The following is a 13,320-nucleotide window of genomic DNA, read 5'->3' as shown; positions in this document are numbered from 1 at the left end:
ATGAAAGGGGCGAAGACTGGAGGGACCTGGGGGGGTTGACTAGTGCATAACACAAACACAATTGTTTCTTGTCGCTGGGCAAAGCAGCTTTGGGTGTGGCATACACCGACATGATCGTGAATCTCATTCCTATAGTACCCTTCAGATGAAGTTGCGATTATGTTTCATAATATTTTAAATGGCTTTACATTATTGTTTGTAAAATTGCAGAGGCAAGCCCAAACAGTGGAACATGTTTGCCGCACACAGGGTCTTAAAAGTAGCCAATAGCTGAGAAGGTTGTATGTTGGAACAACGAGTTTCTCAACAACGATGCCCTAAACCACGCAGTCTGTACTACGAACCCGTCTCAACAACGATTTCTTTTACCACTCATTCTTTTAGCACGATTATTCGTGATAAAGTAATGCATGGTAAAACCACCCCCTAAAATCTATCCCCAACCCCTTCCACTCCCTAAAATCTACCCCTTACCCTCCCACCTTTCTCACCCTAACAACTTACATAACCCCCACCACCTAATAACTAACACTAACCCCTTGCACCCCCTAAAACCTAACTCAAACCCCTCCCACCCCCTAAAAAGTAATCTAAACCCTCTCACTCCCTTAAAACTAACTCCAACCCCTCCCACCCCATAAAAACTAATTCAAACCCCTCCCACCCCTATGGTTTTGTACAAGTGAAATGTACAACTAACTATAACGTCCCTGAAACCTATGGTTATTTCAGTGAATTTTTAAGGTTTTTTAAATGCTAATTTCTAACTATAACGTCCCTGAAACCTATGTTTTTTTCCAGTTAACTTCTAAGGTTTTTTAAATGCTAATTTCTAACTATAACGTCCCTTAAACTTATGGTTTTTTCAGTGAATATATATATGTGCTCGCAGAGGGAGACCTACGGGCCATCGGGCCTCCTAGTAGAGACACACCTACGAGTTAACTGGATGGCTCACAGAGGTAGATCTGTGGGTCTGACGGCTCGCTGGCGCACAGCTGCGAGCCGATGCACTGGTTTCTAAAGGCATAGCCGTGAGCCGCAATTGGTTCTGACCATGATATAACAGATACATCATCCTCTACAATATCAACAACACATGAAACAATGTTGTGTAATGGCACTTATTTACTCTTAAATAATGAAAAATCCTGCGGCATCTTAAAAGGTATTCCATACATTGTGACTGTGTCACAACGTATAGTTTAGTGTAAAAATGTGCTGTTTCCTCCTTCACAGGGGAGTTGCCATACCTTGATTTGGCATTCCATTCGGACCTTGAAGACAGAGTTTGATAAGTTGAGCCAAATAAGAGCCTTATTGTCCCAGAAAGAAGTTTCTTTCACTTCTGACCTTGAGACTTATGTCCTGCAGCTGGCCAACACAAACAACAGAAGTTCATAATCTTTTAAACACTAATCTCCCACAACATTTTGCTGAACTAATTCATTCTATTTTGAATGCTTCGCATACAGCAAGGCTAGCGCATTTTTTTTAGTTTGTGAGATCCGGCCTTGTAACGTGTTTTCAAACTATTTTTGGTGTGATACTTGCTTTCATTCATTCTATGTTCTCGAGTGTTTTCTGCAGGTTGTCCTTCCACTAGCTTTGTCTGCCGGACTTTTCCTCTTGATCTGCATGCTCAGAAATGGCTGCTCCACTTGTGCTCGTTCACAACCCAGCCCTACTACAGCTACTTTGCAACCGCATGCTCGACTATAATGGTACTTTGCCGCTGGCCAGTCTCAGCATGGCTTACAATATGTCTTTACGCTATCCCTGGTATACTTGCATCCAGCCAGTGTTCTCATGCATGTCCTGTCCCTTCCAATGGGCGTTGGATCCATGTCTCACAAACACAGCATTTCCTGAACCAAATTTTCCTTTAATGATGAACCCTTTGGTGAATCATGAGCGTAAATGTTCCGGTATTGGTTTCATGGCATTTGCTGCTGCACTTGGTGTACTAGCTCAGTGGGATATATGTACGGCTGCACATGATTTCCTACAATGGAGTTATATCGAGTACCATGCAAGTTGCCCTGCTGTGGTGCTGGAAGCACCGATATTCAATGAGCACGTTTGCGCCTTCGAATTTCTCAATTGGATGGCGTCTACTTTTTCAGACAAAAAAAATGATTTCCTATTGGAAGCTGTTGCAACTTACTACTCTTACAAACTGATGGATTAAATTGGCTGTGCCACATGAGTTTTTTTTGTCTATCACCATGGTATTATTAAATGTTTCTGTTTTCAACACTGTAGACGTTCTCCGCCTACTTCATTTTCCTTTATTGGATATCTTCTCTTATTGGCTCAGATTTTTTAGACTCTGCGTTCTACTTTTCTCACTGTGCATTGTACCGCCCAAAGGAGAGGGTGTCGTGGGGGTTACGAGATGCCAACGAACGTTGCTAAGATAGCATGAGTTCCCACCTTGCATCACAGCCATCTTAGCCGCTTATTCCACACGACTCTAACTGCACTAGTTCTCGTAAACACTTGTTTTCACTGCTACGCATAGGAACTGTCCGCCTTTCACTATTTCTCCTGTGCACTGAGTACTCGCCTGTATGCCGTGTTCAAGAGCAGAAAACAACATTGCTCGTTATTCAGCTTTGGCCCATCCCACGCACATATAGACATAACATGGAATCGACCACCGCTTCTGAAATTTCGAGTACTTTTAATATTGCACAGGATGCAAATTACACACACTTGTAGAACAATCTTTCCTGAGGAAGAGCTGTACTTGTCCGGAGATCTAAATCCTATCATATAAGCCTTGAGGTAGGGGGTTCCGCTGTCCAAGCCCAGACGTATTCCACTGATACAATAAACATACCTCATAGCATGGGGAGGGTGGTAACCGCTATGTGGCTTAATCCACTGACATTATAATGTACTTTTGCCATTCGTACTTTCTGCAAATGTAACTATGCTAATTGTATTGTTTACATGCATTTCTTTCCTCACCTTAACACGTATACTATATTATAGAGCTTGTTAGTTGAATTAAACATTTTAGACTATACAAAGTCTCTGGTTACTCACATTGTGAACAGGTATCAGTGTTAAGAGAAAGTGTGTCTTGTTCCCACGAATTCTGAGAGGACCTGAGTTGCATTGTTCAAGGATATCTAATCATTGCTAGCTCCGCTGTACTATGGAGAACGCTTCAGCCAGAGGTCTTCCACTTATATTTATTTTATTTTATTATAAGTTTTGTATAGCGCTAGCTGGACCCAAGGGTATCAGAGCGCTTCACAACAGGTACAACAATGTGCCTTAGCGGCGAAGGTAGACTCCACATCTGGACAACTGATGGGCATTGCAAATAACATAATCATACAGATCATAGGTCTACAGGGGGGTTCTATGATCTTCCCCTTCAGTTCAGGTGCATTCAAGGAAGAGGGCTTTGAGTAAAGTCTTGAATTTCGGGGAAATAGGAGGTCATTCTGATGTGGGGGGGATGGCGTTCCAGATCTTGGGTGCATTACCCGCAAAGGATTTACTTGTAGTTTTGCGTTTCCGCGATTTCAATGGAATGAGAAGGAGCGTGTTTGAGCTTCTGAGATTCCTGGACTGGCCGGCCCTTTTGAGTTTTGCGGCCAGGTATTCTGGTTTGCCTGTGTGAAGGGCTTTGTGTGTAAGACATGCAGTTCGAAAGTTTGTTCGTTGTTCAATAGGGAGCCATTTCAGATCCTTGAGCGCGGGAGAAATGTGGTCGAATTTCTTGGTTCCTGTGACCATTCTAGCCGCGGCATTGAGGGTGGTTTTCAAGGGGCCTAGGTGTGATTTAGCTGATCCGGTCAGGGCTGCGATTCCATAATCAATTCTGGAGAGCACCAGTGCTTGAGTGGCCTGTTGAAGGTCTTTTGGAGGCAGGAAGGGTTTTATTTTGTAGAGAAGTTTCAGATTGAGGAAAGCGCTTTTGGCGGAGCTCGCGATGTGCTTTTTCATGTCTAGTTTGGGGTCTAGGGTGATACCTAGGGACTTGACCGAGTCCTTCGGCTCGAGGGTGCCATTGAGGGCGTCGATGGCTTTGAGCCATTCTTCAATTTGGGGGTTTTCGTCTCTGTTGGAGATGAGTAGAACTTCAGTTTTCTCTTGATTAAGCTTCAGGTGGTTCTGTGAGACCCATTGTTGAACGTCTTTGAGCGTGTCATTAAGTTTGAGCATGTCGTCCATGGAGGTGGTTTCCTCAGCGTAGAGGTGGAAGGGGATGTTGGAATTCCTGAGTAGTGTGGTGATGGGTTCCATGTAGATATTGAAGAGTTGGGGAGAGAGTACTGACCCTTGTGGGACTCCTCTAATGACGGGTAGGGGGTCGGATTCAAAGTTTTTGATTTTTACTCTTTGCGAGCGATTGTGTAGAAAGGAGAAGAACCAGTTTAGTGCCGTCATTTCCAAGCCTGCTCTTTCTTGAAGGACTTTGAGGAGCAATGTGTGATCAACAGTAAACATAGCTCGTAGCATGGGGAGGGTGTTAAGCACTATTTGGCTTAATCCACTGACATTATATGCTTTCCCCATTCGTACTGTATGCAATTGTAACTATGCTGATTGTATCGTTTACATGCATTTCTTTGCTCACCTTAGCACATATACAATATTACAGAGCTCGTTAGTTAAAATAACCATTTTAAAATATACAAGGTCTCTGATTACTCACATTGTGAACAGGTATGAGTGTCAAAGTGAGAGTGTCTTGTTTCCACGAATTCTGAGAGGACCTGAGTCGCATTGTTCTAGGATATCTAGTCATTGGTAGCTCCACTGTAGTATGGAGAACCAATCAGCCAGAGGTCTTTGATTGATATAATAAACATTGTTCGTAGCATGGGGAGGGTGTTAAGCGCTATTTGGCTTAATCCACTGACATTATAATATGCTTTCCCCATTCGTACTGTATGCAATTGTAACTATGCTGATTGTATTGTTTAGAGGCATTTCTTTCCTCACCTTAGCACGTTTACTACTATAGCTAGCCGAATAGGGGTTTCTGTGCACTGAGGCGTGTTTTTGGTACACTGCAACATACCGAGGTCCTAGTTTCCTGTGACATGGGGAGCAACCCACGAGCCAGCAATGCGGGGAGAGGGACCGTGTAAGGGGTATCTCGCACAGACAGAGCTGTGGTATATTTTCAGTGTTGCCTCACAGAGGTAGAACTACAAACCTGATGGATTGTAGACAGAGAGATGCGAGCTGACGGACTGAATCACAAAATGGCTAGCGACACGTCCTAGTTATAACCGTTTAAGCCAATAAACCGCAAGCTTGTGCTCGTAACCCCTCAGCCAATCAGATGTCTGAATTCCCAAATATCGATATCTGTCAAATTAGATTTTTCTCAAAAACTACTGAACGGATTTACACCATTTAAACAAAAGCGTAATTTCTGGACCAAGACCTTTCTACCAGCCAAATTTGGCGTAATCCGGTGAGCAGTTTGACCTGTAGCCTTGTCTAAAGTTTCCTATGGAAAATGCATTGAGACAACATGTTTTGTGACCCCCCTTGTTTATCAGCTCTCCCTTGACCAATCACCCCCTAACTTTCAAGATAAGAGCTGATAAAAAAAAACACATTTTTGTAAATTTCGTAAAGATTCGTCAAACGACGTCAAAGTTAAAAGCACATGGAGGGCTCCAGTACGGGGGCCGCGCAACTCCCCTCCCAACATGAGTGAAGCCCCGGGGCCGCGGGGGGCCCAGCGGGCTCCCCAACCCCAGCAAGCCCCCGCTATTATTTTTTTAATGATACCCCCAGAACATAGCCCACCCAGAGGCCTCATTGAAATAAAATGCGAGAAAACGCGATCCCAGCGTGACTTGCATTTTGTTTTTTAACACTTTTTTGGGACCCCCTGAGCAGGCTTAGGGGGTCAGGGTGTTTCTACCCTGCCCCATTCTCTTGTTTTATATCTTTGTTTCTCTGTTTTCTGGTGACTCGCTTCTACCACAAGATGGCTGCCAACACTTCCTGGTGTGGAGTGTTGGCAGCCGATCACAGTGAAGCTCGTGCACAGGACTTAGGCTCCGCCCAGATATCAAAACTTTTATTTTTCTAACTTCTCAGCAACTTCTGAATGGATTTACACTACCTTTCTGCCAAATTTGGGGAAATTCCATTCAGTAGTTTTGGCTGTAGCCTTGCACAAAGTTTCCTATGGGAAATTAATTTTGTGACTCTTATTTTTTGATTTTCTCATAAACTACTGAACGGATTTACACCATTTAAAAAAAATCCCTTTCTGAACCAAGCTCTACCTTTTTGCCAAATTTGGGGTAATTACTTTCAGCAGTTTGGGCTGTAGCTCGTCACAAAATGTCCTATGGAAATTAACATGGGGAAAATGTGTTTTGGGACCCTCCTTTTTTCTCAGCCCCCGCTTTATGAATCACCCCCACACTTTAATGATAGGAGTTGACCTGGATAGACTTTTGTTTGGGAGACTTTCACAAAGATTCGTCAAATGACGCCAAAGTTATTAGCAAATCAAAAAATGCTTTTCCTGTGGAAACTAGGTTCCAACTATAACTACCTACTGGCGACCGCCAGTAGGTAATATAATGTAACAATTAGAAAAAATATATATATAAAACAGGTACTTTTTTTGTTTTATTCTTTAAAGCAACTACAAAAAAAGTTACAGGGACTTTATATTTAGGTTTACATTTTACCCACACAAAATCATAGAAATTCAGCAGTTATAGTTATACATACGTTAAGAAACTATAACTCGTGGCCTACAGTTACTTAATGGCACAAGTTATGCTTTCTTCAGATAAGTATAACTATGAGTATACATATAACAACTGAATTTCTATGGTTTTGTATGGGTAAATGAACCTAATTGTAACGTCCCTATAACGTTTGTTTTTTCCACTGAAATTCAATGCTTTTTTTAAATGTAAAGTAATATATAATTTCTGTACGTTAATACAACCAACGTTGCAAACAGCTTTCGCCCTGCAGCCAACCCCATGCAGTGGGAGTATAATGTGTAAGTAGATTCATTTTTTTGCCGATTGGGCTTCCGCGGATAGCCGCAAATCCGCATAGTATCACCATCCCTATATATCTATATTTTTCTTTCTTTAATAATTAAAAATTTACTGAACAGATTTACACCAGATTACAAAAAGCCCCTTTTCAGGACCAAGAGCTAGCTTTCTGGCAAATTAGGTGGAAATTGGTTCAGCGGTTCAGGCTGTAGTTGTGTCTAAAAACTACAAAACAAATGTTTTCAGATCCCCGCTTTTTCTCAGCCCCCTCTTGACAAATCACAGCGAAGCTTTCCACACAGCACCTAAAGTGAGTCAGGGTTGGTGGGTCAGCGGCTCTGTGGGAGATGCAGCTGGGATTTTAAGTGTGCGGTCGCACTTGAGCCACAAAAAAAATCTGCGAGGGGGCAGGAGCCGAGCTTGCAAGCAGGTGGCAGTGACCCAGCGAAGTGGAGGTGGATGGCACCTGACCCCCGTGCAGCAGAAAAAGGCAAGACTGTGGCATGTATCCCATTGCTGCATTGCCCCCACAAACTTCTGGACTGATTTCACATAGCAGTGACCTGTTGCAGTGGAGGAGGTCAGAAGCTCTTGGTTCTGACATCAGTTGCCGGAGGTGTGCGGTGAGGAGTGATGGGGCTACGCTGCATCTGTCGACGCCTGTGGGGCATTTGATGTCAGTGGAGGACCCCCACTGGTTTTCTTGATTGCTGAGGTTGGCTGTGGCATGCGGGATGTATGTCAGTACAACGCGATCTTTTAGATCGCGGTACTTGACAATGCTGCCATTACAATGCAAGTCGTTAGAACGATGTGCATTGGAGGGCGCGGATTGTGGAATATTATAATTTTATATTCCAACACCAGTCCACGTAACAGTAGGGAAGGTGTTGGAATATAAAATTACAATATTCCTTAACCAACAGCGCCATCCAGCGCAAGTCGTAGTAACGACTTGCGTTGTAATGGCAGCGTTAAGGTAGTGCGGTGTAAACACCACGTTGTAAACAATGTTCCCCGGCATGCGTGGGGAAGCCACTGTGGCCTGTGGCCTGTGGACTGCCTAGCGCTGAGAGCCCTGCATGGGAAATATCTCTGATCAGACTGCGGTGTCCTGGTTAGTCACGTAGCTGTTTTCTGTTGCCTGTTTGGTACGGGCAGCACGGAGCGTGGGGTGTGAAGTCTGTTCTGTTACTCTGTTCCATTGCTCCAGTGGTGCACCAGCGCGCCATTGCTTCACTGGGGGCTTGCTGGCTCTGACGTGGATTGGAAAGAGATCTGTTGTGGCTAGCAACCCAGCAACAGAGCTGTGAGAGGGTGATGAGAAGGCCATATTTCTGCGCACCTGCAGTGCGGCCAACGGGAGTCAACGACTTGCCCCCAGGATTTGTCTACAAGACATAGCACCCGGTGGTGCTAGAACTCTCCGGTAAGGAAGAGGGGGCTATGCAACACATGTGCATTCAGGGCTCTGAATCTTTGCTGCTGTTGATGTAAGGGGGCGGGCCACAGGCCCTTGCCATCTCCGTTTCGCGGCGTAAATCGCAGAATGTCACCGAGTACCTTCCTTCTTTTTCTTCTTTTTTTTTTTAAAGATGTATTTTTCCAAATAGTTACAGCACCATAATAAACATACAATTATTACTCGAGGAACAAATTATCAATCAGAATATAAAACAAATTCATGACGTCCAATACATTTTAAGAATTGGTAGAATTGCTAGAACAACAATTCATCCTTATGAATAAAAATCAAGAATCCTTTCTAAAAAAAATAATAACTACATTAAATCCAGATATACTGTCATTCACAGCCTCCTTCCATCTGTAAATAGGTTCCCAAATATGTCAACCTAGTTTTTTCCCTCTCTTGCCCTTTCTCTCGTAAATCCCTTTCTCCAAATTAATTACCGCTAGCAATTTAACAAGCCATTGCTGAAAAGTTGGGGCTATTTGATCCAACCAAGCAGAGGCAATGATAAACGTAAAACAGCCATAGCAAGAAACAGAAAATAATAAAATGAATTTTGCTTTCCCTTAATTTGGATCCCAAAAAGCATTAGGGCAGGATCTAATGATGTTTGTATGTTCAGCATTTGATCAAGAAACTTTCAATCGCTCTTATCAAATTTGCTAACCGGGGGCCGGTTGAAAACATGTGGATTAGGTCAGCATCAGAGCCATCGCATCAAGAACATCTAATTCCTTCCTGTCCCCCCCCATGCTCTATCCTTGCTGCCTGTAGCCCCTCTGAACACAAAATAGACTGACCCAGTTCTAACTAATCAAAAAAACTATCCTGATCTATACCTTGCTTATCAGCACACTTCTTCCCATATTTGTCCAAGTCATCAGGAGTAAGTAATTGCAATTCAGCATATATTCTCTTAATAGTGCAATTCTCTCCCACTCTTATAATATCTATGATTACGACTTTCTGGAAGCCACATGGCCCCCCACTTTCCCTTTAAAAAAACTCAGCAACTGTAGATATTTTTAAAGAAATCTTGTATTAACACCATAATTATGTTGGATATCACTAAACGCCTGGATCCCAGCAGGGCCTAATAGATCACCTAGCACCCGGACCCCCTCCCCTCCCATTCCAACATTATTGCACTGAAGAAGATTTCAGGGAGCATTGGATTTCTATATAGCTGTGTATAAAAGTTAAATCTGCCAAGGCCAAATTTCCTTTTAAGTGCAGCCCAGATCTTGTATGCGGCCATCAGAGTCTTAAATCTCTTTTTTTTTAAATAGCTTGGTTCACTAAATTTCATAAAGTAGTTTATCGCCCCATCTCCTAATAGTACTTCATATACATCTGGAGACCCTATATTACTCCAAGAGTCAGCAGCCCTACCAAATAGACCAGACATTTACTGTAAAGCCGAAGCCCAATAATACATTTTAAAATCTGGGACTGCCCAACCTCCTCTTTCCCTAGGCAATGACATATACCTTATAACCCGCCTAGGTTTTCCACACGCCATTTAAACCAGTTCACGATATGCTCAAGCATCGCAAACCATTGCCTCTCAAACTCTAATGGTATAGCCCTTAGATATAAGGTACCTTAGGGAGGAAAACCATCTTTACCACATTGCTGCGGCCGACCACTGACATATGAAGATTATACAATCTATCAAAGTCTTTTTTTGGCTTTCCCTATAATTGGTTCAACATTTCTTTCTACTAACTTCCCAGATCTGGAATTATATCAATACCCAAATAGACGGCTGAGTCCACCACCTGAGAATCTTCTAGATTGGACCACTTATTTTTAACTATCAATGTTTTCTGACTATTTAATGCGTACCCGGAAACCAATCCAAAGGTTTGAGCCTCTCCCTCTATTGCGACCATTGTATCTTGGGGATTAGGAGTGACCACAGGGACATCATCTACGTACGCCAGTATTTTTGTCTCCAGCCCCTGATGGTAGCCTCCAGTTTCCTTATGAGGGGATCAATGCATAAAGCAAAAAGGAGAGGCGAACAGGCACACCCTTGCCTTGTCCCTTGCTTAATATTCACTGGTGCCGTATATCCCCCATTCAGTCTTATCCAAGCCTTCGGTACCTTATGTAAAGCCTGGATTGCCTGAATATAGTTACCCCTGATACCGCACCATTTCATAACATCCCAAAGGTTGTTCCAGGAGACCCTATCAAATGCTTTTTCAGCATCCTTGAGTATTAACGTCATAGGGTCCCCTGAGACTTTCGCTGCATCAAACAGGGTTATAACTCTTCAGATATGTTCTGTAGTACCCCTCCCGGGGATAAAGCCATGCTGGATTGGGTGAACTATTTTCCTGATTATTTGATTTAGGCAGGTCGCCAGGGCTTTTGAGTAGATTTTAGCATCGCTATTCATAAGCATTATTGGCCTATATGAACCTGGTTCCCTCAGTGATTTACCCTTCTTTAAAAACACCACCATATCCGCCCCAGCCCATGACTTGGAGATTGAGCACCCTTGCTGAGCTTGGCCGAATATAGCCGCCAGATCTGGTCCTATAACCTCAAGGAATATTTAATAAATCTCTAAGGGAATTTGATCCGGTCAGGCAGCTTTCCTGGATGGTAGGATCCCTAATGCGCCATATATCTCATCCTGGGTCAGCGCTATATCAAGTGCCTCCCTGTCCTCTGAGTCAATACTTTGCATCGAGATTCCCCATAAATATTCTTGATTTAATCTCTGCTCGCCTCGTTGTTTATCCCTATAAAGATCTTCATAAAATTGGCGGAAGACTTCCCAAATCCCTAATGACCCCGCTCTTAAATTTCCTTTTTTTTTTTTTTTTTTTTAAATCTTTTTATTAACAACTTTTTACAATTTATTTTCCCCCCTCTCAGCCGAGAGGGGGTGAGGAACAGTTACTGTAATAAATCAATAGTGCTTCCACCCTGGAAGTATAGAAACAATATATAGTCTTGAAGTATGCACAACATATGACACATTATAACTTATATTCCACCTGTAACTCCTCCCTTATGCCTTAGTATTTACACAAAACATATTTAACACAAAAACCACATATCCATTAAACGTCTAGTATTTACATATTTACATATAGACAAATTAAGCATCACTTCATTTCTTATTAAAGCCAAAGCCCCTCCCTTATACCCCAGAAGGTCCTTACATCCTTTTATACATTATATATACATTACACTTCTTCCTTCCATTTCATTATTGGCTCCCATATTTTCAAGCCTAGTTTCCTCGCATTCTTTCCTCTTCTTGAATATATTGCTTTTTCCAAATTATATATACTTAAAACCTTAGCTAACCATTGCTGGAATACTGGTGCAGATTGTTCTAGCCAGGCTGAGGCGATACATAATCTAAAAACTGCCATGGCGACAAAGATAAAGTAGTTACCCTCTTCACATTCATTTCCCAAGTCTACACCCAATAGTATAATCGCAGGTGTTAAATTGATAGATAATTTCAATGCCCTTTGAAGAAACATTTCTATCTCATTCAATGTTGTCGATAAGCATGGGCATGTTGCAAAAATTTGAATAATATCTGCATCTAAACTTCTACATCTGGGGCAATTTATACCAGTAGTCGCTCCCCATTGTGCAAGTTTCGCTGGGGTGTAGTATAACCGATAAATGGTTTTATAATGCTGAGCCTGCAAGGACGCAGAGCACAGAATATTCTTTCCTAATTCTACTGATATATTAAAGCATTCCTGGTCTATATCTAACTTCGCCGACCAACTTTCCCCCCACTTAACCATATCATCTGTTTTAGATTAGATTAGCTCTGAATAAAACCTTCTGATTGTACAATCTACTCCATTATGTAATGCCTCTAGTATGCAATTTTTCTCAAATCCTCTCAATCCCCCCCTCTTATTTTGCAGGAAACTTCTTAATTGTAGATATTTGAAGAAGTGTCTTGATGACAAATCATATTTCGCCTGTAATTCTACAAATTGTCTCATCCCCTGTGGGGACATCAAATCCCCAACTTTTGTTATCCCTTTCCGGTACCATTCTATATACACTGGGTCAGAAAATATATCTGCGGGAAATACTGTATTGTCTTTTATCCTCGTGTATCTATTAATTTTCCCCAATCCAAATTTCTTAATGAACACCTTCCAAATGTTGTGTGCACCCAAGATAGTCTTAAATCGCGTTCTTTTAAAATAAGCTGTGTCAAAATGTTTCAAAAATATATTTTTAACTTCTTCTCCCATCAGTATACCATATATCGCTAGTGAACCCAGATCATCTTCTCCTTCCAGTTCTGCTCCGCCTATTAATCCGGCCATATATTGTAAGGCTGCAGCCCAATAGTACAATTTCAGATCCGGTAGTGCCCATCCACCTCTCTCCCGTGGTAATGCCATAAATCTTGCTGCTCTCCTAGTTTTACCTTTAGACCAGATAAATCTATTAATCATTTTTTCAATTTTTTTAAACCAAAGATTATCGAACCATAACGGGATTGTCCTGAATAAATATAAACATTTCGGCAATATTAGCATTTTTATGATGTTTACTCTGCCAACCAGTGTGAGGTGTAGATTGTTGAGTCTATCTAGCTCTTTCTCCACTTTTCGTATAATGGGGTCTATATTTAGCTCTACTAACTTTCCTAATTCAGCAGTTATAGTTATACCCAGATAAGTTCCTGTCTGTACCACCCGTGGATCCTGACATATAGCCTTGTTATTTTTTATAATTTGTGTTTTTCCAGTGTTCAAGGAATATCCTGAAACTTTCCCGAATTTTTTAGCCTCCAGCTCCACATATCTAGTAGCCTCTGTGGGTGTT

General features: G+C 42.1%; 1 protein-coding gene across 1 annotated transcript in view; it reads right to left on the bottom strand.

The window, feature by feature from the left end:
* The window catches only part of KIAA2012 (KIAA2012 ortholog), a 758,941-nt gene that overhangs the window by 458,133 nt on the left and 287,488 nt on the right, over positions 1-13,320 (bottom strand). The gene's annotated exons all lie outside the window — the stretch shown is intronic.

This window comes from Lissotriton helveticus, chromosome 3_1 (genome assembly GCF_964261635.1).
Source record: "Lissotriton helveticus chromosome 3_1, aLisHel1.1, whole genome shotgun sequence".
NCBI classification, from domain to species: Eukaryota; Metazoa; Chordata; class Amphibia; order Caudata; family Salamandridae; genus Lissotriton; species Lissotriton helveticus.
Note: the sequence above shows the minus strand (reverse complement) of the source record. Positions and strands in the feature narration are given on the sequence as shown.